At 44.0% G+C, this 25,563-nt stretch overlaps 1 long non-coding RNA gene across 1 annotated transcript in view; it reads right to left on the minus strand.

Annotated features, from left to right (window-relative positions):
* The window catches only part of LOC109305038, a 212,758-nt gene that overhangs the window by 29,054 nt on the left and 158,141 nt on the right, over positions 1 to 25,563 (minus strand). The window contains exons 2-3 of the long non-coding RNA XR_002099545.1: positions 23,521 to 23,653; positions 3,497 to 3,632 (exon numbers count right to left, since the gene is read on the minus strand). This is a non-coding gene — a long non-coding RNA (uncharacterized LOC109305038). The remainder of the gene's footprint in view (positions 1 to 3,496; positions 3,633 to 23,520; positions 23,654 to 25,563) is intronic.

The raw sequence follows: 25,563 nt of genomic DNA on the forward strand, positions 1-25,563 counted from the left end.
GGGAAGTATCACCTCTTTGGCTCTGTTTGTCATGCATCTACTGATGCATGGTAAAGTGCAGTTAGCTTTGCTGATGATTTCTTCACACTGACAACTCGTGTTTATCTTGGAGTCTGCTATGACTCTGAGATCCCTTTCTATTTCTGTGCTGCTGAGAGGGTCACTTCCCAGCCAGTAGGTGTGCTGGATATTTTTGTGCCCTAGGTGCAGCACTCTGCACTTATCCTTTTTGTACTGCATCCTATTGTGTACTGCCCACTTTTCTATTAGAAAAGGATTAGAACTGAGAGATTGGAGAGAGAGCATTTTTCTTATGAGAAATGTGCCCCCACCAGTAAATTGGGTATTTTTGTCTTTAATAGATTTCCGGTGTGCATTCATTCTTGTGTGAAGTTTTTGTTTGGTCTCTCCTACATATCTTCCATCAGGGCATCTGGTGCATTGGATGAGATATATGACATTTCTGGAGCTGCAGTTGTAAGATCCAGGAATGCTGATGGTTCTGTTATGGTTTGTAATTATTGTGGGGGTGGTGGAGATATGTGGGCAGGTTTTATATTTCTTGTCATGGCATGGTCTGGATCCATTTGGTGTGTTTTGGGCTGTAGGAAGTTTGCTTCTGGTGATGAGATTAGCAAGGTTCAGTGCCTGTTTGAAGGTTAGGATGGGTGGTTCTGGGAAGATCTCTTTAAGAATTTTGTCTTCTAGTATGGGTTGCAATTGTTTGAGGATTTTCCATTTAGGTTCGAGGGAAGGGTGATATGTCATAACCAGTGGTGTGCAATTCATGGGGGTTTTCCTTCTGTACTGCAGCAATTCTTCACATGGTATTCGGGTGGCTCTTTCAAATGTGTGGTCTATCTCTCTGGAGGAGTGTCTTTGTTGAGTGAAAGCCTTCTTAAGATTTGTGAGTTGGCAATCCTGGGTGTTCTCCTCAGTGCAAATTCAGTGGTATCTGAGGGCTTAGCTGTATATCATAGCTTTCTTGGTGTGTTTAGGGTGATTGCTGGTTCTGTACAGATATGTATGTTGGTCTGTGGGTTTCTTGTATAACATGGTCTGTATTTTACCATTCTAGATACTGATCATTGTGTCTAAAAAGAAGATGTTGCTGTTGGAGTATTTAAGAGATATTCGGATGGAGAGGTGATGATTGTTGAATTTCTGATGGAACTCAATCAGGGATTGCAGGTCTTCAGTCCAAATGATGAAGATGTCATTGATATATACCTAAGTATAGCAAGGGTTTGATAGTGCAATACTTGAGGTAGCTCATAAAAAGTTTGGCATACTCTGGGGCCATTTTGGTGCCCATAGCTGTGCCCATGGCCTGAAGGAAGTGTTAGTTATTGAAAGTCAAGTTGTTATGTGTGAGGATGAAGTGTATAAGTTCAGTAATATCTTTGGCTCTATACTCAGAGTTGTCATCTTGCTCTCATAGGGATGTAAGGCAGGCTTGGATGCCATCCTAAATCATGAAGATGATTTAGGCATGCATCTACATGTGGACATGCTAATGCACATTAAGGCACATTAAATTTAGGCACGAATAGCAAAACTACACTAGTGCACATGCAGATGCACTAATGTGTATTAACACAGTGTGTATTTGTAACAGAACACCCTTTTGGGTGTCTGTCACTTTAAGGGCTGGAGCAGGGAGCTGCCAGGAGGCTGATGAGAGTGGCCATTTTGGAGAACGTTTATTTTGGAGAGCTCTGTTATAAGAGCAGAGCAGTATGAGATCAGCCAGCAGGAACGAAACATTGCCCTGCTGAGCTCTGGCTTCAGGAACAATTAGGAGGTAAGCGTGAGGCTGTGGGGAAGAAGGAGACCTCATTGGTCCTGCGCATGACCTAAAACTGCACCCTGCTGGGATAGGGAGGCCTGGTGGTCCTGCCTGTGGCAGTGCAGGGGCACATGAATACTAGGACCAAGAACCTTCCTGATGTAAGGCAGGTCAGGGCACCTAAACCGCTGCCCCCAACTTCAGGTGGGTTTCCAGGAGATTTAAGGGGGGGCCAGGTAAGCTTATTGAGAAGCACTTGAGTCCCATGGGGTATTAGACCCCAGAGGTGGACCAGGCATGCTGGAAGAGGAGCACCTCAGCCCAAGGGGCTGTAAGACTTCGGGCTCTGAGAGTTGCAGGGAGGAGTTGTGGGGCCAGCTAAGCTCAGGGAGCAGCAGCTGAGTCCTAAGGGGTGGAAGACCCCAGGCCCTAGTGTAAGGGGAGGAGTTGTGGCCCATGAAAGGAGCATAGTTGTCTGGTGAGGGGCCAGGGGTGAAGTAGGCCTATAGGTGAGTGATCACTCAGTCCCATTCAGGTGAGGGTCATGGGAAAGGCCCAAAAGACCGTGCCAAGGCTGACCGAGGGGTGGATAAAAAAGCCTGAGGATCTCTTTAAGTAGGGTGGAGTGAGTGTGGCCTGGATAGGCAGTATGCAAGAGGCTGGGTGAGAGCCAGCAGAGTGCAAGAGGCCCCAGTGAGAGTGGGGTGGTTTGTGTGTGGCCTGAGAAGGCAGTGTGGGAGAGACACAAGTATATGTCCAGTTTGACCCGGCTTTGAGAACACACTATGAGACATCAGCAAGGCATGGGACATGTGTAGGGATGGTAGGAATGTGTACTTATCACCCACAGTCATCTGGGCACACAAAGGGCAGCCTCCTGCCTATTTAACATCACAGTCATTTATCAACAAGGTTTGCCCAGAGACAAGGGTGGGGCCATACTAATACTGGGCCTGGAAGGTGCCTTTGTCACAGTATCCATTAACACATGCCATGCTAATGCACATTAGTGCATCTACATGTACGGTAATGTGACTTAGGTATTCGTCCCTAAATTTGTTTAAAGCATGCTCTACTGGTATAGTATGGTGGTAATTAGTTACTTAGTGTTACTAGATTAAATTCCCTCAATTCCAATGCTGGCAAAAGTGCTAAAAAATCATAGTTAATTGAGTATCAGATTCACAAGTAAAAAGTAGGTCTTTTTGTTGAACAGCCATTTACTAGAGCATAGTGTTTCCTAGCCAGGTCACTGGTTCCTGGTCTTCAGTTTCAGCTGAAATGACTTGCCCCAGTACTTTTGAAGATTCAAGTCTGAGCCTCTATGAACTTCATTTACCTCATCTGAAAATTAAGTGCAAATGTTTTCAGGATTGGGCCTTAATCTCAGGCCATGAGCAGTAGATAGAACTCCTATTTTCATTCTTGTTTTGCAAAACTGGAGTAAAAATACACTGACAACTGTCAGAAGCTTTGCAAACCTCACAAACAATTTTCACGCGCTGCTCCATTTAACTGCAAAAATACTGCACTGTAATTATGTAGTTTTTCAGCATAATGCTTTTACCCAACTGCTGCACATTGTGAGTTTTCATGCTATTGTATTGTTTTAATGGCTGCATGGATTTTATTTCTGAATAGCAACATTGACTAACAACATGAAAAGGAAACCTATATCAAAATATTCTGAATAGCTGATAGAATTACCTTACGGGGCAATTCCAAGGGTTAGTAAGCACAAACAATGGCACATCTTTTCATTTTCATTTATTTGTAAAATCCAGTGACTCAATGAGGGGCAGCTTCTGAAAGCTTCTTTGCCTTTATTCAGCTAAAATCTCCACTGAAATGAAGATCATAAAGATTTGGTCATAAACAGCATGATACTCTTAAAATTAGTATTGGTATTAATGCTACAGGGCCCATTATATTTGGCATCATATAGACACACAAGGAAAAAGATGTTCCCTGCTTAAAGGACTGTAAAAATGAGTTCTGTACAATTCAACATTAGTAAGCAACGAAACAGTAATAGTTAACACATACTATGGAAAGAGTAATCAATTTCCAAAGAGCTGTAGAGGAACTAACAACATAAATTATCTTAAGAATTACAACCCCGTCCCCAAACCCCGCCCCCCCAAAAAAAACACATGAATCCCTAAGGGAAAGCTATTTTTCAATACCAAATGTGAAAACTAGAACAATCCTCATTTTCTGGATCATTCTCTGCTCAAACCCAAACTGCATTTATAAATAAAAATTGGTTTCTTAAAACATGAGGAGTTAGGATTAACTTTCTACTGGGAAATCTATTTCAAGATAATTGAATTCTGTTGTGACAAAGAGAAAATGCATGCAGATAATTAATTAGAAACAAATTCAGGATAGAAAATTAATACTTGATACTAAGTACCAAGGTACAAAATCATATAGGTAAAGGAGCGTGATTCTGAGTCATGAATGTTTTTTAAGGGGATTCCTTTCTATGTCATCCATTTTCTTCATACCCATTATAGAAATCACACATTCCAGAGTGATGTATTAAAGTTCTGATCCTACAACATGTATAAGCATTTTATTTTACTTCTAAATGTAAATATGTGCAAATGCATTTGAAGATATATACCATAAGAGGCAGTTACTTTAAAAAAAAAATTAAATTCTAATTTTTTTTTGCTCCTAACAAATGTACATTGTAATGGAAGTAGAACAAATAGTTTTAATAAACCAAAGGTGGATGGAACAAGTATGGTAGTTTAAGCATTTCATCAACAAAATTGCACCTGTTTTGAGGAACTCCTGACCAAACTGTCTTGTATGAACAGAAACCTTCTGTAGTCCCTTTTCGTGTAATTGCCTTTGCTAACTAAATAGAAATGCTACTGAGCGCAGAGTATGGTATTTTAAAATCTATTTTCCCAGAATGAGTGTTTTACTTTTGCAGTTTCATAGCCGTTAGTCCTTTCCCAGCACTAATCATGCAAGTGATGTCATAAAAAGTAACTTTTATAAGTTTTAATCACATATATTTCAAATCTCAAATAGGCTGTTCAGACAATACACTGTTTAGAAGACCCTATTATGCTATGCAGTAGTGTGTGATGAGGAGATGCTACATTTATTTTAGGAGAGGAAGAAATCTGTATTTCATTTGTTACACTGCTAACTTCACTTTAGGTAATTGCATTCAGCTTTATTATTGCCCAGAGCAATAACTGATTGTTAGTTATTGAAGTCTGAAATGATTTTCTCATTTCCCAGGGGAATCTGGAGATTTACATGGTGCACAGCAGTAACTAATAGATATAATCTGGTCATAATGTAGCCATATAATGTGTTATTTACTTGTTGAGAACACGGATGTTGAACATTTTAACATTTCCTCAAGAAGTGTGGCAGATTTTACTCATGATATGTGAGCATTAAGTGCATGCTACTTTTACTTTCAAGGATGTTAAAATGCCAAAAGCCATCAAAAGGTATAGCATATTGGAGATAGCAGTCTTATACCTACACAACTTAATTGAAAATAGCACTTGAAAATCAGTGTGTATATTAATAAGGTAATTCTGGATAAGTAATATTGAATTTACAGTAAATACACATACATTTACAAATAGATATGCTGATACAAACAAGGTAAAATTCACACCAGGACATAGTAAGGTTTAGGTAGAGCAGAAGTTCTTGTTCTTCCTTGAGTGACTGTCCCTACCAATTCCACTTCTGGTACACAGGTAAGTTATATGCATGGCACCAAATCTTTCTGAATAGTAGCATCTATTGAGGCTGTACCATGCATTTCCTCTGTCACCTTGAAGCTGAAGGGAATAAATGCAAGCCAAATGTTTTCCATCATAGTTTTGAACTCCTTTGGAACAGGGAATATAATTTCTTGTATGTTTGTACACTGCCTTGTACAATGGAGTTCAATCTACTTGTAGCCTCTATTCCCTACTGCAGTATAAATGTTAAATAATACTTGTTTTGAAGCTGGAAATATTGGTACAAACATCTGCTTTCTCAAGTCTGTTCAGATGAATTATCCAGGAGGAAGAAAATAGAATCTGGTCTTTTAACATAATTTTAAATCCATAGTTATGTAGATAAAATACTTCACTTTGAGTATGCTGAAAGATGGATTTTTGCTGTTAAATAAACAAACTAGTCATCCAGTGTAAGGTGATCTCAGTCTTATAAAATGCAGCAGCAATGCAAGTATGCAGTACATGGTACTTGAATAGATAAAATACCAACTGCTGCACAGCATAATAGTGGTAAACATGTTTTATTAAAGCAGGCTTTCCTCTCTATCGAATATGAATGTTTTATGAAGGTTTCAAAGTATTCCTCATGGAAACATTAAGGAATCCATTCTTCTCTCAATGCACAGGGGATTTTTGCACATTATTCACATTAAACTACATAAATACCTGGTGCATCAAAGGTAACTAGATCCTTAACCCTTAGGGTCTTCATTGCCCTTTCAATGTAAATCTCACTTTTTCCAGTTTCCTTTTCTTTCCTTTCTTTTCTATCTTATTCTTCCTTCTTCAACACAAAGAGACTACTAGCATGGTATCCCATTACTCATTGTGGGACAGTTCTCTACTTTACACCTGGGCCACTTCCCCACTTCCCCAATCTTCATGCCTGCTTACTGAGGGACCAAACCACAAAATTTAAATCTAGATCCTGTTTCTAAATTTGTCAGAGGTCAGAAATGTTCAATTCTGGATTTTGTCTCTGCTCTCTGGATTCTAGTCCAATTATTTTGGCCTATAGTACATTGGAAGGATGAAGGAAGGAAAGAATGACAAAGATAAAGACAGTCATAACAATGAAGATGAGGACATGAGAAATACTACCATTTGCTAAAATTATATAATAAGATCACAAATAAAAGCCACAATCTACATCTTACCTGAAACCAAAAACGAACAACTAAAATACATAAACACCAAACAACATCAGAGGAAAAACACAGGCCATGCAATACGTTCTGAGGTTACATGGATTTGGATCAATGTTGGACTAAGTGATGATATTCTAAATCTTAGAGCCATTGCTGACAGTTCTCTCTCTAACTGAGAGCACTTTCCCATAAAGAATATGCTTTGTTAGTTCTGCTCTTCATACGCCAGCCTGGATTCACTGCTTCATCTGCACCTGCACAAACTATAAATAAAATCACCTGAAGCAAAAAGACCAGGACTCCAATGGATAATCTGACATATTATTCTGTGATGGATCACTGAAGATAACACAATGCTAAAAATGTCACGTATTATGCTAAAGCCATATATCACACTGTTTCTGTGTTGGACCCACAGTAAAGTCACACTTAAAGTTGCTAAAGAAGCTGAGGCTTTTAAAAAAGCACTAAGGATTGTAGCCAAAATTAAAATGCCACAGTCTCACCAAAGCTTTTACAGCTGTCCTTAGCCTCTCCTAGTGTTCAAATCGCTTTATCCTTTTCTAACTCTTCTTTTCCTTCTCTCACACAGAACTTCATACCTATTCTGTGTGCCTCTATTTCTATGTGGCATGTAAAAACCACCTTTGCATCCATCTTTCAGATGTCTGATTCATCTTTACCTATGTTAAATTTAAATCCTACCCTTTTAAAATGCACTTAATATATACATTTCTTTAATTTTGAATTTTAAATACTGTGAATCTAAAAATCCTAAATATACACAGCTAAAAAAGTATGAATATACAAAGTCTTCTCTCATCATTTTACTTTTGTAACTGTCCCCCCTTCCTATACCTCTTTTTTAGCTTTCTACATGCTCATGTAGGCATACACAGGCATGCAGTTTGCCAGCCTGGTCTTTAGTTTAGTTCGGGGTAGGCAACATTTTTTGGCTGGAGTGCCGAAACAATCACAGTGTCTACCTTGGAAGGTGCTGGTGTGTTGACTTGCCAGAGCCCGGAGCAGCTGTTTGCAGTCTTCCAGCTGCAGCCAGCCCACAGAGCCTGGTCTACTTGCAGCAGGGCTTGCAGCCTCCCAGCCACCTGCTGGGAGCAGCCTGGGCTCCATGGCTGGCAGCAGCTGCTTAGAGCCCGGGCTGGCGGTGATGTGCCGAGCAAAATGGCCTTGTGTGCCATACTCGCCATGCATGCCAGGGGTTGCTGACCCCTGGTCTAGATTGTAAGTTGCTCAAAAAAAGGACCTGTCTCATCTATATTCTATGTTGGACAATATTGTGAATGGTCTTCTATTCATGGCACCCCAGAAAGAGTCGTATGACAACTTTTGCTGTTCTAAAAGGCAAACTTTATACGACTTTATTCTTTTCTCAAACTTGGTACAAGGAATGACCATTCTATTATGGGGCCTCATTTTGCTGCCTTCAAGTCCAACCAAAATATTGCTAAAATATTCCCCTCTTGCCACCCCAACCACATGATTAAATTCTATTTTTCATACATTAACTCAGGGTTTTCAACCTTTTATAAGAAATGTACCCCTTCTGGTGGCAGTGGTCAGATGCGGAGCAGGTGGGGGGGCTTGCACATGGTAGCCCCCACTGCCACCCATTGCCCCTCCCCGTGCCCACATTGCCACATCCTGCTTTCCCACATGCGGCTCCATGGGCTGCTGACAGGCCTCACAGCTGGCCAATCAAACACCACCAGTCAGCAGCACAAGGAGTGGCATTTGCAACTGGCCTTGGGAAAGTGGTGCGGAGCAGTGGGCGGCAGTGCGGGGTGGTAGATGGTGGCAGCAGCTGCCGCATGCAAGCTCCGACTCCCCTCCCCCACATCCAGCTGGCCAGGCAGTGCCTGTGCAGCCTGCAGAAGGGCACCACTACACTCACCCTCCCTGCCACCCTTCTCCTGGGAGGTGGCAGCACAGGGTGGTGCATGCCAGCACTCCATCCCTGCCTACTCGCATGTACCACCTAGGACCTTTCCAAGTACCCCTAGGGGTATGCGCACCCCCAGTTGACAACCCCTGCCTTAACTAATGCCAAGATTAGATCCTTCATTTGGTATTGTCACATAAAGTAGAAGCTGAGATTTCATTTATTGTTCATTGTTATCTACATTACTGAACAAAAGAAAAATGTACACTGTTCTTGTTAATGTGCTTCTTAACTACCTTTTTCAAACTAATCTTACTGAAATCCCACATTCCATTTAATACAGCAGTATTATATGCATTCTCTTAGATTATTTGCCATTGTAATATTTTGGAATGATATACTAACTGTACAAATAAACTAAGTAGGAATTAACCAAGACTGACAGTAATATGAATAATTTATAAATTGTGAGTACATAATTTACATTGTAGTGTCGATACAGAAACCAAAACCTATTAAAAATCAGCTTTTAAAAAGAACTTCTTAAATTTTGTTGGGCATATCCAAATAATGTATTAGTTCCCATTGGTAACCAGCAGTTGTTCAATTTCCTTAAAGAAAAGTTATTAGGCAAAACTGTTATCAATCAAGGACAACAGCAGTTCAGTCCATTGTTCTATCCATCATGGTTCAGAGAATGATTCAGTAACAGAAGGGTCTTCCACTGACTGCAGTAATCTGTGCAATAGGAAGTGAAGATATGGTGGAACATTTTTCTTCTAGTATACCTATTTTCATTGCTAATAAGATTTTAGTGGTGTTTGCTAGTGCTTTGTTTTCTTAAGAGACACTATAATAATACTGAGCATTCTCTACCCATACTCTTTAACTGCTTTCTTAAGACTAAGGAAACACTCAAGTAGCTGATACTTTTTCACAGCAAAGGAATATACCTAATACTTCAAGGCATACTTATCCTCTGTTCAAATTTGTATTGGAATGAAATAAATTTGTGTTTCCAGCTATATACCATGAACGGATTTGTGGGACTAAGGTTTTTATAAAGAAATAAATATGACATTTCACTGGGCCTTGAAAGAGAAGTTAATAAATCTGAATCTGCTTGCTCTTTCAAGTACATGACAGCATTATTCTATCAATCCGTCTAAGAATATTTGTTATGTAGACTATAGTGTTAATCATATTACCTTCTGTTAAATTAATTCAACATTTAAGAATAAAAGACAATGAGCTATATTGAAATGGATGTAATTGGAACCTTATTTCCAGTCTTGAGACAAAAACTAGTGAAGTATTCTGCAGGGAAAGCTTAAACAGCACAGAATTATTATTGTAAGGAAAAGCTGTCCAACTTCTGGGCAGTGAAAGACTGCCCACCCTGGCCTATATGTTGCAAGGGCTGCACACTGTGGGAGCAGCCCACCTGGGTACACCCCCCCGACACACACACATACACACACACTCCCCCGACTGTGCAGGTAACAGGGCAGGAAGAAGAATCTGGAAGAGAGAGAGAGCCCAGAGCCTCTGACTACCGTAGTAGCAGGTGCAATGGAAAGGGCAAAGGCCAGAAGGGAGCCCATGGGCCATGTGCTAACCCCGTGGGCTACCACTGGGACATCCATGTTGTAAGCGATACTGCTTAGAACCATCATTGTAGAACACTATGGCTCTTTTTTAAAGAAATATCACTTTCTCTGGATTCACAAGGTGACTGTCATGAGCCTTAACATGCTAAGGGTATGCATTCCTACACATGCCATTGCATGATGTTCCTCATATTTTGAAATTTCTCAGACAATCCTATATTTATTTATTGCAAAAAAGTAGAATTCTTCTAACTGTACCTTATTTAATTGCCCAATTTAAGAATAAAGCTGAATTAAATACAAATGCTGATTTTCCAAGCTTTAGGGAATTATTAAATGACCTTGTCAAATCTTGGAGGATAAGAAAAACAACATTTTGCAGTTAAAGTGAGAATTTTTCCCTGTTGAAAATTGCCTGTTGTTTTTATTATTGTAAGAATTGGTCCACTGAACTTAGCACAGCCTCTGAGGTCTCAGTGAGAATCCTATGATTAATGAGGTAGCCATTAATGTCAGTAGATTGAACAACTGAAATCTGATTATATTAAAGTGCTTCCCAAACATTAGGGTCACATTAACAGTTTATTGAAACAAGCTGATAAAATTTAAAATGGTCATCTAATTCCCTAGGGTTCCTAATTGTTGCATGATAAATCACTCTGTGGAGAAATCTATTACAATGTTCCAAATGAGAAAATGTAATTTACTGTACCATTAGTGGGGTGTTTGAGGCACTTCAGTTCTTTTGTGGGGGAGTTTTGCCAGAATAAGACAAAATTCCATATAAGGCAAAAAATATTTTTTTAAGGTCATGATAATGCTTGTGGCTGGAACTGTCTAAATTATGTATGAAAAACGAGACATTTTATGAAAACAAATCACTTGACAGTAACTTGTAAGTCTATTACTAAAGGTCCAGCATGAATGAGCATTCAACTATGTTTATGATACTACCATATTTGGAAGCACATTTTAGCGATATTAAAAAGTTTTTATGGCTCAATTATAGGAGCTTCTTAAAAAGAGATCAATTTAAAATTCACTCCTGGTTTCAATCCTGCAGATGCTCATACTTTTTTAAAGATGAGTAAAACTACTCCCATTTTACAGGGTTCTTGTCATTTTTCCTTCTTACCACTGACACAAGTTACACCAATACTTATGTCACTTGCCTATAGGACTTCTGTATTTTTGAGTTTACTTCACGGATTTTATTGCACTTAGTAGGAGTGTCTACACATGTAATTAATGAACCTGAATTTTCTGCACAGAAAATTCAGGCTTATTAAAGCGCACTTGGGCACATGTCCATACATACACCTGCATCAGGAGCAAATTGAGCACAACAGGAGTAGGCAAATCCAGGGTTGCTCCTGCCCTGCTCTGTCCCAGTGCAGCAGCCTGGAGGATCTCCGGGCTTCCCAGGGTGTCAGCCCCAAGCTGTCCCAGCTCTAGGAACTGCAAGGGGGGAGGAGCTGTTGTGGGCAGCTCCCTGCCAGGTGAGGGGGGTTTGGAGCGTCCTTGAGCCCTGTGGGGCAGAGGGACCTGTCCTGGCTCAGCAGGCAACTGCCTGCCAGCCCCACACAGATCAGAACCCATCCCAATCTCTGCAGGGCAAGGAGAGCTATCCCAGGGAAACACAGGAAGAAAGAGAGCTGTCTCAGCTGCTGGGCAGCTGCTTCACAGCCATGTGGAGATCAGGATAGGTCACCGCAGTAAAGTGTCACCATCTAGATGTGTGCAGCAATTACTGTGCAGTAGGTTAATTTAATGCACCGTTTTCTAGTACCTGTAGATACAGATACTAGAAATCAGTGCATTAAGCTAATCTGCCAAAGCACACATATAGACTCTGACCAGGAGCGAATTGCTTCCAGTCAGCCTAGGCAGGAGCGGGACACAGAGTTCACCAGGCAGCTGCCTCCCAGCCATGTGGAGATTGGGACAGTCCTGATCTCCCTATGCTGGGAGGCAGCTGCCCGGCAGCCAGAGACAGCTTTCCCTCCTCCTGTGTTCCTCTGCTCCCCAGGCTGCCTGGAAGCAATTTGCTCCTGGTCAGAATCTACATGTGCGTTTTGGCAGATTAGTTTAATGCACTGATTTCTAGTATCTGTATCTACAAGTATCAGAAAATGGCACATTACACTAACCTAGTGCACAGTAAATGCTGTTCACGTCTAGACAGTGACACTTTACTGCACAAAAGTAAGTCCAATGTGCAGTAAAGCATCTCATGTAGATGCACCCAGTGTATCATTAGTTAGGCTCTGATCTTTATAAGTTCATTAAACTGCTTAATATTATGTCTGTGAATGGTACTATTAATTTCAATGGGTGTTATCATACACAAAGTTAAACTTGCACATAGATATATTTTTAGGACTGGGGTCACAGTTAATCCCTATGATTGTTTGTCTCAGTCTTTTATAAAGGAAAAAAGAGTGAAAAACACAAAAAATAGAAAAATGTTATTGTAAAGCCACAATATTTGGCAAAGGGACACTAGCAGAAAGCCCTTCAATACAGACAAGCCAAGAGCCTCTATTGAACCAATGCAACTTGAAACAGGGTCTACAGGGAGCTATGGCTATATAAACAAGTTGTCAGAAGCTAAAATAGCATATTAACTTATGGTGAGTTAGCTGTTCTGCAGTAACTGCCCATATGCAGTTACTCTTATCCATAGCAAATCAGAAGTAGCTTACCTGACAATGAAAGTGGGATTTGCTTAGTACCATGAAAGAATTCTCAGGGCTCACCCTCTCATAAACTGAAATATGTCCAAACCACATTTCATGAAATTCAAAGACACCCAGTACCTTGACATTACAATGACAGTCACTTTAGAAAAGCTTACTGAGAAGAAGTCAGAAAGGTTGAGCAGTGGGATTGGCTAGGGCCTGTTACCAGTTACAACATTCATGTTGTTAATGTTTTCAACATTCCTTTCATAGAGATCTGTCTGCTTCTTCATTAATTTCACAAGCAACAAAGTAAACCTAGTTCTTACCAAAAGTATTATTTAAAGAGGAAATGGAGCCCAGTTTCCTGTCATTTATAACCTGAATGGTGAAGTGCTGTAAATACTACTGGATATGATGATGTATAATGCTGACGCCAGATTCTGGCCTCCTGAAAATAGGCATCTGGCTTGATAATGCGTAGTTGTGGCTATGACATGACATTTGACTCTTATTGTATATGTAAGGCTGGCCTGTTCATTCTGTATGTTCTTAAGGTCAGATGCTGGAATTATTATTTATTATTATACGTACATTTGTACTGTATGTTGGTATTTTATGTATATTATCCTAACACCTGTATGCCCCAGTCACTAATTGCCATTGTGCCAGGTTCTGTAGAACTACAGAACAAGAAGATGGTCCCTGACCTAGATCCAAGTTAAACCAAGAGGCAAGAGATGGGTACAGATTGATTGCAAGGTGAAAGGAAACAATAAGCCAATATTGCTCAGAATGACAGGTAGTAGTCTGACCACACCAGCAGCCTAATTGTTGCCAGGGTTATGTAAGCATCACAGAAAAACTGTGTTTTAAGAAGGTTTCTATAGAAGGGTAATGAGATAGGTGTCCTTAGTATAAAGAGCAGCACAGAGTAAAGCATGAAGATGTTGACTTGCATCAGTGAGCAATAAAAGATAGTATTATTAGTCAATTGTATAAACGGGCAATGACAAATTCTGTGTAAAGGTAGATCCACCATGAAGGACTTTAAAAGTTGGATGTGAAAGAAACGAGGGTGCAAAAAAGATCCATAGAGAGGGGTGGCGTTATCAAAGAAATTGGCTAGTGACATTCTGAATAGATAGCATGGCAAGATTGCATTTGTCAAGCTCAAAGCAAAGAAGGTTGCAGTAACCAACAGGCAAGATAAGGAACATCTAGACAAGAGTTCTAGCTGTGTGGAATGGTAGGTAGGATGATAACTGTGTGGAATGGTAGGTAGGATGATAACTACAGAAAGAATCAGCAAGATTCAGAATCACCAAGCCCAGATATAGGTATCTACAGATAAGTCTGACTAGAAAATCACACCTAGATGATGAGCCTAAGTGATAGGTAGGATGGCATCATCATCCACAGTGACTGAGAAAGGGAAGTGCTGTAGGGGACAGAGTGCTGTAGAGGACAGGGAGAGAGAAGAAAGAGAAATCAAGCCAGAGTGTGGTGGGTAACCTTTGAATCACACTGGATTTTTGTCTCTTTCATAGGAAGTTGTTGAGAGCCTATGTAGAGGGAAAAGTGGTGGTAGGAGGATCGCATTGCAAGCATGGGATTCAAGTTGGAGAAGAACAGATGTTGAGCTTGGATTATCTGTGTCTCTTTAAAGGATACCGCTGAGGTTTAAACCCTTAAATTATATGTACCATTTAGCTGCATATGTTAGGAATTGACAAAAAATAATAAATAATTATATAATGTAATAAGTCAGCAAACCCTGTAAAATATTTTCACACTAGAGATTGACTTCCTGTGCAATGTTCTGTGACTTCAGTACATAGCAGTGGGTTTGTGACAGAAAGTGATCACTTCAATGGGATTTTTTTTTATCTGTTTGTTTCAAGCCCCTTAGACTTGCAGGTTCAGATGGCTCCAAACTGAAGTCAACAGAGTTAAGCTGATTTACATCAGCTGAGGATCTGGCCCACATAATCTGAAAGACTTGTGTTGAACATATTGTGGTATCAGGGGAAGATTTTCATACACAACTTGACTGCAGTATTTTTAATTTATAGCTGAATTGAGAGGTGGCGTTTGACTACATCTTTATAATACCGTATAAAATGGTGTCTGACTGCATCTTCATAATACCATATAAAATGTCATTGTTGACAACATAAATAAAAAAATAACATTTAATAAATGATAGGCTAACACTAAGCCAAGAAAATCTCCATAAATGCTGACATGTTCCCATACTGTTAGTGCTCTGCATAAAATAGCAACCTAAGTTAAAGGGGAAAAAACCCATGTCTTAGGTATTTGTGAAATTCCACATGTTGGCCCCAAGACCCTGCAGGTTCACCCACGTGGAACCCCACAGAAGCTCATGGGAGGTTCTGTACTTTTATGCAAGGTTTGCATAAAACAATCTGTGGACAGGGAACTTTGAATGGTTTGCAACAGATTTTTTTGGCACTATTTGTGTAAAATTGCCTTCCAGGTTCTCCTGAAACCCCACTGAAATCAGTAGAATTACTGCAGGGATGTATTTGGACCTTTGTGTTTTGTTTATTCTTCAAAAGAAAAAAGAAAATAAATTGCTTTCATGGAATAAGAAAACACACATAGTATTTACCTGAAAGCCCTGAAAGGCCCTTTCATAAATACATGTAATATTTGTGTTCTTGGGAATGTGTATTTGTATCTTTACAAAAAACCTACTTATTAGTAACACAGTTAAATAAGTATTTTGGTATGTGTAGTAGGAATTTCTTGGTACAAGCACTATTTACCTTATCGACTGTAATGACTCTACCAGGATAAATGCATGTTTTGTTGTAACTACGGTATTTTAAAAATGCATATTATTAATATTTTTATAATAGTTTACATTTATATGGTACCTTTCATCCTGAATAACATAGGTTATTATTCATGCAAGTAATCCTATTGGATTAATATGAATAGTCCATTGAAACTGTTGTAACTATTCACATGAATTAAAGTTGCAGTGTCTGGCCCTGGTTTCTAAGCAGTAAATTTGTCTTCTGCAGAACTGACACTTACCAAGCACATTAGTTCTAAGTAAATTAATTGAAGAGATGAAATCGCAAATGCTGCTCCTTTCAGTTTATTTACAGAATTCTATATTTATAAATAAGAGTAGGAGGCCAAATAATTTAATCTCTCTCTCTAAGGAAGACACTACTCAGTGCTGATTTAGAGCTGAGATGTCTCCTGTTAGTAAAACATTGCAAAACAACTTAATGCAAATAAGGGGTTTAATCCTAGAAACTTTTACTTTGGCAAATAGTCTTTAATCATGTTAGGAATCTCATTGAATTCAATGGGATTAGTCATATGAGCTGGAGATTGCAGGATCAAGATCTAGGTCTTCCTGCTAAATCTGAGTCTCAAGATAAAACCATTCTGTATTCTAAGCATGGGTTCAATGATACTTTTAATTTCTGAGGGGGAGAGATCATCAGAAGACATTCCACAAATCACTTTATTTATGTACTGGGAATAACTGACCTTTATGTGACACTTTGCTGCACTGAACACTTTAGACTGCTCTTTTCCTAACATGTGAGTAGTTCAGATGTGAAGATTTGGTTAAGCCTATTATATAGATAGAACAGCTATGAAATTGAGGGCCAAACCCACATGCAACCTGCATGTTAGGGTGCTCAGATCCTGGTCTTGGTCTTTATATGAGGCCTAACTCTAGAAGATGCCAAGAAAAAGCTATTTCTTTCACTGTTTCAATAAGAAATCAAGTTTGAGACCTTACATTGAATTTTCACATGTAAGGGCCCCATGGGATTCCCATATCTGGAACAGAACAAACATAAGTGAGCTCATTTCTGTTCCCCCCGCCCCCCCCCCGCTGAGAATATACTGTTTCTTTTGAACTTAACAGGAGGTACACATCAGTAAGCCAGGTAGAAATTAGTTCAATAGGGCTAACAGTGACTTAATTTTGGTTGATCCAAAACAGGTTTTAAAGCAATACTATTGACCAGCATTGACTAAAGCGTCTTATATAAATCACACTCATCAGTCAAGTGATCTACAGCCCCCCGAGCTCAATAAGAATCTTGCCTTTTCCTTCAATAAGTACTACTGAGGCCCAAAATAAACCTGTTGTTGGGTCTTCCTTCCCCTGACCCACCCTATTGGCTGTTACCTTTACTTATCAGCTTCTCCATCAGTTACTGTGAAAATCTTAAATCTACAGAGAGACTTTGGCACTGTAATACCTAACTGGACACTTTGCTGCTTATAGCAGTGGAATCTTCAGCCCCAAGACAGGTGCCTAGGCAACATAAACATTAGGGAGAGCTAGTGCCTTGAAGTGGAATTCACAAAAGCCAGCACAGGGCCAATGTAAGTTAGCCAGTAGGAAATGCCAAGGAATTAGGCACTTATCTCCAAGTGGGATCCGCAGCTGCTAACCATAACCCTCTCCTGGAGTTAAGATACCTAACAAGACAGATGCCAGAGAGGTAGTGCCATTAACCCAGTGATTGAGGGTCTTGTCTGAGATGTGGGAAGCCTGTTTTCACATTCCTGATCTGTCTCATTTGGATCAAGTTACCTGAATCTGTTTCTCCTTGTTTCTGTGTGTGTGTGCCCTAACCATCAGTCTCTTGCTTCTTGCTCTAGTTAGTTCTCTCTCTTTCTGAATATTTAATTATTTATGCAAAGTGAAACAGCTCCAACAGGATAGCTTGAGGAAGCCACACCTCCAGAATGCACCATCACATGGCAGTTAGGATAATCTCCTGGGCCAGGGACAAAAGTTACACATAAACCAGTTTAAGTGATCAGAAACTGCTTTAAACCTGTGTCGCAGGGCACTAAGGTGTCCTGCTCCTTTAAGGGCTGAAATTGCTAGGGAGAGAGCCCTAACAGTCAGTCAGGAACCCCCCAGCTGCGGGTTAGCAGGGCAGCAAGAATGAGAGAGTTGGCCCGCACCTGCCAGCAGTCAGCTGACCAGAAGGGGCAGGGCCTGGCACATGTATAAACCCTGGGACCAGGAAGGCAGTTCTCTGCCAGTGGCCAAGGGGGAAGGAGCTCTCCTAGAGGAAGTAAGTTTAGCTTCCGGTAATGTTAAGGGACAGAGCACACCCTGTGCAGCTTGAGTTATGTTATAGCCTAGGGGCTTGCATGTTGACTTCTGTTTATAAGACTGGTGGATTGGGCTGAGATGAAGGAGGAGGCCTCATTGGGGGCCCACTACAGTGTGGGGAGCCCAGCACCAGAGAGGGCACGGTATTCAGGATACACAGGCCCTGGTGCCAGACAGGGCATAGTATTTGGGGTGAACGGACCCCAGTGGCAGAATGCACAGTGACAGGGGGGTAGAGCAGACCCCAGCGCCAGTGTGGGCACAGAGAGAGACAGGGTTGTAGAGAGGCCAGTGACAACCCAAGGCCAAGTGAAACCAAGGCCTCAGAGGGATGCTGTGGGAATACCATCTGTGAGACTTGGGGCGTAGTAAAGGGGCGGTTTGGAGCCATGCATCTAGCCCATAAGGCTGAGGGTGTCCGGAGACATCCATTTTGAAATGGAACCCACAAGGGGTCTGACAACCCACAGGGTTTAGTGGGGTCTATCAGGACTGTGTCCAGCTGGACTTGAAGGCAGCCTCCGTATTTATTACAGTTACACCAAGACATGGCGGGTGAGAAAAGAGGGTGCCCCTTGGGCCAAATTGGCATGGTTGAGGGGCCCTAGGGGTATCTCAGCTGTCCTCGGGGACCCCATCCCGTGACAACCTGTAATAGAACATAAGTTCAGTGCACATAAACCAGTTTCAAAATGGCTGAAACTAGTTTAAAATTGTGCCAGGGGCACAGGATTGGGAAAAGAGGAAGCCTCGCCCAGAGGCAAAACCCCAACTGGGGAAAAGAAAGGAAAAAATAATGACTTACCTGTTCCAGGGGCCAGGAGGAGCGAGGAAGCTCAGGGCTAGAAACTGCCCACGTAGTTTGTAAGCCGCGCCCATATACAGCGGGAGCCAGGTGACGTCATGAGAAGGCATCACCTGGCGGAGACGAAAGAGATCCGCAAAAGTGCGGGAAGGCTGCTGAGAGCCAGAGAACTGGCAGGAACCCACCAGCCAGGAGAGGACCAGCCGCAGCGGACGGCAGATGGCAGTGGAAGTGGCGGTGGCACCGACACCAGCAGCCATGGCGGGAGCGGTGACGGCGGCCGCAACTGCAGCAGCTGTGAAAGCAGTGGGGAATCCCTGACCCAGAGAAGCCCGGTGGGGACCAAGGACACTGGCAGAGAGGCCAGCGGAGGCAGCAGCAGTGGCGGCTGCAGCGTCTGGAGCAGCAGGAGCGGTGGGAGATCCCTGAGCAGAGGATCAGCTGGGATTGAAGATGCCAGCAAAGAAGCCAGCAGGAAAGCTCATGGTGGTAGCCACAGTGGCAGTGGCAGGAGCAGCAGGGAGCCCCAAGCCAGAGAAGCCTGGTGAGACCTGAAGGAGCCGACGAAGGAGCCCATGGTAACCTCGGGGCAAATTGGCGGGCAAGCCTACCTACAGGCAACGGGGGCCATAAACCCAAGTGGAGGCAGGGCCCAGAGAGGGTAAGAGAGGGACCCCGGCTGGGGCGCAGGCACGGGTCCCAACCCACAGGGTGCCCAAGGCTTAGAGTGTCAAGGGTGCTAAGGGGTACGGAGTGCGGTGGGCACTCTGTTTTCTCCAGGGCCCCTCCTTCTTTTCCATTTCTTTGTTCATTTCCCTTCCTTTGGCTATACCTCACTAGTAGCCACGGTGGTGGGTTTGTTCATTTGGTGTCACGATGGGTGTTTCAGGGAAGAAGGGTTCAGGGTCCAGGCAGTGGTAGTAGTCCCCTCTTGGGCCCGTTTATTTCCATCTCCTTTGCGAGGGAAGGTGGGCGAAGTCCTCAGCATTAGGTGAGGGTGGCCAGGACCTCAGGGAAGAAAAGAGAGAGGCAGCGCAGGAACACCCCAGGAGCAGGCACTAGGGGCACCAGAGACAACAGGCCCGAAAACCGAAGGTCTCCAGGCCCACCCACCAGAGTCCGACTGGGGTCCAGGGTGACCACTGTCATGGGGCAACGCAGAGGCCAGAGAAGATACCTGTGGCGGCTGACCGCAAACTAGACCTGGAGGCCCATCTCACAAGGGTGGCACTTGGCCAGGGTATAGGGAAGGTTGGAGCCCTGTGAGTGCATGCTGAGATGCATGGCGACCCTGGAGGCAACTCCAAAGGGGACCCCCTTCACTGAAGAGTCATTCAAAGTCATCGCAGGTGAGTTAGGGGGTCTCCCAGAAGACAACCGAGGTATCCTCTGGAGTCTGCATGTGGGACCTAGGCATACGAGATCAACTGTCTGGGCCAAGGCGGTGTGGGAGTGGACAGTAGAGAGGAGACAGGCACAAAGATAAACCTGGTTGACTATAGTAGCAGACTTAACAGATCTGGGTCAAACCGGTTTATGGAACTTCTGTCCCAGACCCCTTCCTGGTTTAAGCTAAACCAGTCCCCCAGCATCCCAGATACTTTTCATCCCTGGGCTAGGCTGTGCTGTCTGCTCCAGACAGCAAGACTGGCTCTGCCCCTCTGCCTCTTAGCCAGAGCAGGGGTGGGGGCATGGCCAGACAGCAGCTGACATGGCCCCCTAAGGTTAAGGGGCAGGGAAGGGATTTATTCCCCCTCCCTCCCCCCTTCCTCTAGGGGACTGCAGCTGGGATCTGCCTGGCTGAGGCAGAGCACCCCCTGTTAGGATTCGACCCCTTTCCCCACCACAGGGGCATGGCCAGACTCTGGCCAGCCTAGCCCCACCATCTGCCCATGGCTGGGGCTGGGGCTGTGGTTGCAGGGCTGAGCTGGACTGGCCCACAGGTGCTGCTGAAGGCAGGCACAGAGCCCAGCAGCCACCCACTATGGAGGTTTGTGTGCCCACAGCTGCCACTGCCACCACACCCCCTACATGTTGCAGGCACTGTGCAGGTGATGTGGTGCCAGCTGCAAGCATACAAGCCCCTGTGGCAGGAAACTACCAGGCTCTGGGCCTGCCAGCACCTCCAAGCTGGCTCGGGCAGCAGTGGGCACAACAGACTCATCTGGGCTGGCCCGTCCAGTGCCAAGGCATCTTCCTGCAGCTGCAGCCACATCGCCTCCATGCTGTTGCCCAGCCAGCCACTGCCCATGCACACTGAGCCAGGCTGTCATGGAGCAGCACCGGCATAGAGGGGCTCTGCCCCCATGGCCCAGCCTGGGCCACCCCACTATCTGCCTGCCTCATCCAGGGCTGAGGAGGGCTGGATGTTGGCACTGCTGAGGGCAGGTGTGGAGGGGCTGACCTGGGTCAGGCTGGGCCACAGGGGCAGGGCCCTTCCCAGCCAGCTTCAGCTCCTTGACAACCCCGCCTGGCATGGGTGCAGGGAGCTGGGAGCAATCCGGGCACACAGCTCCTGCAGCCCGAACCCAAGCTGCAGATGGGCCAGTCCACTCAGCCCCACAGCCACAGCCTCAGCCCCAGATGAGGTGAGCAGATGGCAGGCCATGCCGGCCCCCTCTGGTCAAGCCCCCTACCATGCAAACAGCCAGCAGGGCAGAAAGCCAAGTAGACCCCAGCTGGGGTTCCTGTTCCTATGCCCATGCCTGAGAAGGGAGACAGGAATTTAATTTCCTTCCCTGCCCCGCCTTTGCCTGAGGCTGCTGCCCAGCTTGACTCTGGCCATACCCCCCGCCATGCAAGCAGCCAGTAGGGCAGACAGCTGAGCAGACCCCACCTGGGGTCCCTGTGCCAGTGGGACAGAGAGGAGACAGGGAAGTTTAATCCCCCTCCCTGCCCTCCTGTCCCTGAGGTGCTGTCTGGGCTGATGTCTGGCCATGCGCCTCCTCTCCCCATTTAGGGACAAGCCTGGCAAGAGCTGCTTCCCCCTTTCCTCTCCAGGCAGATCCTGGCTGGTTCTCTGCAGGCCAGGGTGGGGGTTTAAACCTGTGCGGGCTCGGCGTGTCCGACGCCGTACCTGCCTTTTCACACGTCTCGCCCAAAGCTTTTCCAATCACTATGAGTCCCTCCTCTCGGCCTGTACGCGCTTGATACGCCTGCCACGACTTTGATGTTATTCCGGTTCAGTGATCTTACTCCGGCGCGTATCAGTCCAAAAGTGAGACTCCGGGACTCTTGGGGTCCCTAGTCAGTGAGGGCTCCACCACCCCTACACCCTTGCCCGTACCACCGGGTCTGTCGTTGTCTCAGGTCAACGGACCCGTCAGTAGGTCACTCCCTTTTCACTAGGAGATATCTGTTTTATGCCATCAATTTTCCCCAGCCAGGGGTTATTTGGGCAATGGGCTACCCTGCCCTCTGTGCCCTATTGTTACTACCTGGCTGCTAAGTGCTCGAGCACTCCTCCCTAGAACCCTCTCAGGGCTCCTTAGTCCTTTCCCTGGCTTCTTGCCAACTTTCAGTCCTCATAAACACCGGCCAGCCTCTTCTTCTGTAGAGAGTGCCCCTCTACTACAATCTATACGGCTCCCGGCTTCTGCCGGGTCCAGCCCTTCTCAGCCGCGTCGCACAGCCTGGGTCTTCGCTGGGACCCGTCGTCCCTGCTTCCCCGCCCTGTGGGGGCTTTGCCTTACCCCACCAGGTCCGACAGTGCCTCCGGACAGTTCCGCTCTGCTTGCCAGTGCTCCCTCTCGCTGCTGCGGCCACCCGGCTTCCTTCCGGCTCCGCCTCCTCTCTTCCCGACGCTGGCGTCCCTCTTACGCTGGCCCTTGCCATCCGGGCCACGCCTCCTTCCCCACACCTGAAGACGGTAAGGGGTTGCCCAGCGTTCCGGGCGTGTGGGAGGGAATTCAGCGCTGCTGCACCGCGGCGGGAAACCTCCGATCCAGCCCGCCTCTTCACTCCCTCACAAAACCCCTCCCCAATCATACTTAGAAGCCTGCCAGGGGCCTGGCCATGCCCCCCAGATCAGCTTCCTTCCAGCCTTGCAGCTGCTGCGGAAGGGAAGTGAGGGCTTGCTTTACTGCTCTCCAGCTTCTAGCCTGAGCCACTGCAGGCACATGGCTGTATTTCCAGAATCAAAAGTGAATATCTATTCACTTGCAAATCAGTTCAATCTACGCAAGTTAGGCTAACCTGTAAAGACTGAATTAATTCAGGGTCTGACTTTTGAATATCTCTACTTAGCTCTACAGTGCAGAAGACTTGGGTTTATTTCCTTGCTCTAAACTGAGGTGTATATGTTGGGGGGGGAGGGAGAGGAAGGAGCAGAAGAAACATCTCAGTGGCATCAAGTGGTCCTTCACATGTCATATCCACTGGCAGAAAGGGTGGTGTCCAGGAGACTTTGGGCACCTCCAAAGCTGGACAGCAAATGGAGTGGATTTAGAAGATCTAGGTGGTACCTAAATGTTGGTACTTAAAGTGCAGATCTAACCCTAAGCAATTTGGTGCAGGGATATTTGGAAAATATTTCATGCTGTGTTAGAGTGATGCAAAAACAACAACAATAATAATAATAAACTGCAAAAATGGCTCTAAAGATGTGAAAATATCTAAAACGTATTCCCCTACCTGGAGATAAAGCTCCAACGTAAGAGGCGGTAGTGCAAAATTCCTCACCTTATCACCACATTCATGGTATAGTCTTCTACTAGCTTTCTGATCTGTCACAATGACCCTTGCCATTCTCTCTGAAAGAATGCATCCCCTCAGGGCATTTGATAAGGTATCAAACAAAATGGCATTAAGTATTCTGCAGTGAAAATAAAAAAGCATATTTAATGCTTTGTTTTCCTAAATATTTATTTCAAATACTACAGATTCACAATGCTTTTAATACTAATGTCATACTTAAAATAAATCACAATGTGTACTTCCTGTGATCTCTTCAGAACGCAATAAAACAGATTGTTTTTAATGGCTTTTCCAGCAATGAAAAATATCTGTGTTAGGTGGAAACAACAAATTGATGCTTTTTCAATTCCTTTTAATGGCATGAGGATCTTTGCAACATGCTGTGAAAAATATTCTCTTAATGATAGGCCTGTGGCACAACTTAAGGAGTCATCAAGAAATAAATGCTCTGCTGTCTGGCTGGCAGCTTGGTGTCCCTTAATTGAAGTATTATAAGATTCTGCGCAGAGTAAAGCCTCCAGGGTTTTGTAGCTAAATGGCATGGACACCTCTGATGAGACATGCAGATGAAGATGTGTCAATACAATCTTCACCAATTTGCTGTAATAGCAGAGACTGATTAATTTTATAACCACGGGTGCTTCTATTAGCTAACCTAAGGAATGATTTAGACTTTATTAAGCGACTTATTTCTATCTTTTTCGAGAGACTTCTGCAACATAGTTTATCTCCAAGCGCTAGACAGCGACACCTTTTTCTAATAAGGATTCCAAATTTATTATTAAAAGAAGGATCATGAGCTTGACTCAGTTTATGTGCAGCTTAGTGGCGGCAAGTCTTTGTGACTCTTGGCAACTTGACTGTACTTCAGTTAACTTGCTATTCCTCAAAAAATAAAAGAGCTTCATATCCTATGCAATTGAGATGGCAGCTCTCATATACATTTTTAATGTAGAAAAAGGAAATTGAAGTAACTAAATCAAAAGTATATGGCTGTATATTTTTATCTTTTTTTTCTAGGCTATGAAACTTCTTTAATATTTTATTATAATTACCCATGGACATCTAACATAATTTGGTTACACATAATCAACTAATGCTTTATATTTTAGAGCTTTGTTCAATAAAATATGAATTAGATTATTATGTGTGAGTGGGCAATGAGTTCCAAGATTTCTCTGAACCATTTTGCTGTCACAATCATGTTGCATTCTATTTAATGAATATAAAAGTGACCATTGTACATTTCCTGCATAGTGGAAGTTGGAGGTGAGGACTTTCTTCTTGGGGAACAAGCAGGAGGAACTTACCCTCCAGCTAGCTGACACCAACCCAGACAGAGTGGGGCTCACAGAAACATGTGGGACCCAACGCATGACTGGGCGGTGAATATCAAGGTCTATAGGCTGTACAGGAGGAACAGGACAGGGAGGAAAGGTGAGGTGTGGCACTCTACATTAAGGAGGAATACACTTCCTCATCAAGTATCACAGGGTCATAGGAGGGACACACTGAAGTGCTCTGGGTTAGAATACGAGGCAGTCGAGGAGAAAGGGACTTAACGGTGGGGGTCTACTACAGACCACCCAACCAAGGGGAAGAGCTAGACTGGGAATTCTAAGTCAGCTCACGGAGGTAGTTAGGTCAAAAGACGTAGTCATCATGTGTGACCTGAACTTTCCAGACATCTGCTGGGAAGAGCAGTTAGCCAGCTCTGACCACTCACCTACATTCCTAGCCCAAATGCAGGACCTCCACTTAACCCAGGAGGTGCACAGCCCCACCAGAGGAGACACCATGTTGGACCTGGTGCTGGCCACGGGTGATGACCTGGTGAGGGGGCTGTGGGTGCTCGACCACCTGGGCGACAGCGATCATCGCCTGCTGGAATTACCATCCAGCGCAAGGTGGCAAAGGCCTGCAGCAAGGCAACAGCCCTAGATTTCAGGAGGGTGGACTTCAATGAGCTAAGGAGAATAGTCAGGGAAGCACTGAGGTCCCGGAGGGGAGGGGAGTCAAGTGTCCAAG

Source organism: Gavialis gangeticus, unplaced genomic scaffold (assembly GCF_001723915.1).
Source record: "Gavialis gangeticus isolate Ggan-Ray unplaced genomic scaffold, GavGan_comp1, whole genome shotgun sequence".
In the NCBI taxonomy this organism is placed as follows: Eukaryota; Metazoa; Chordata; order Crocodylia; family Gavialidae; genus Gavialis; species Gavialis gangeticus.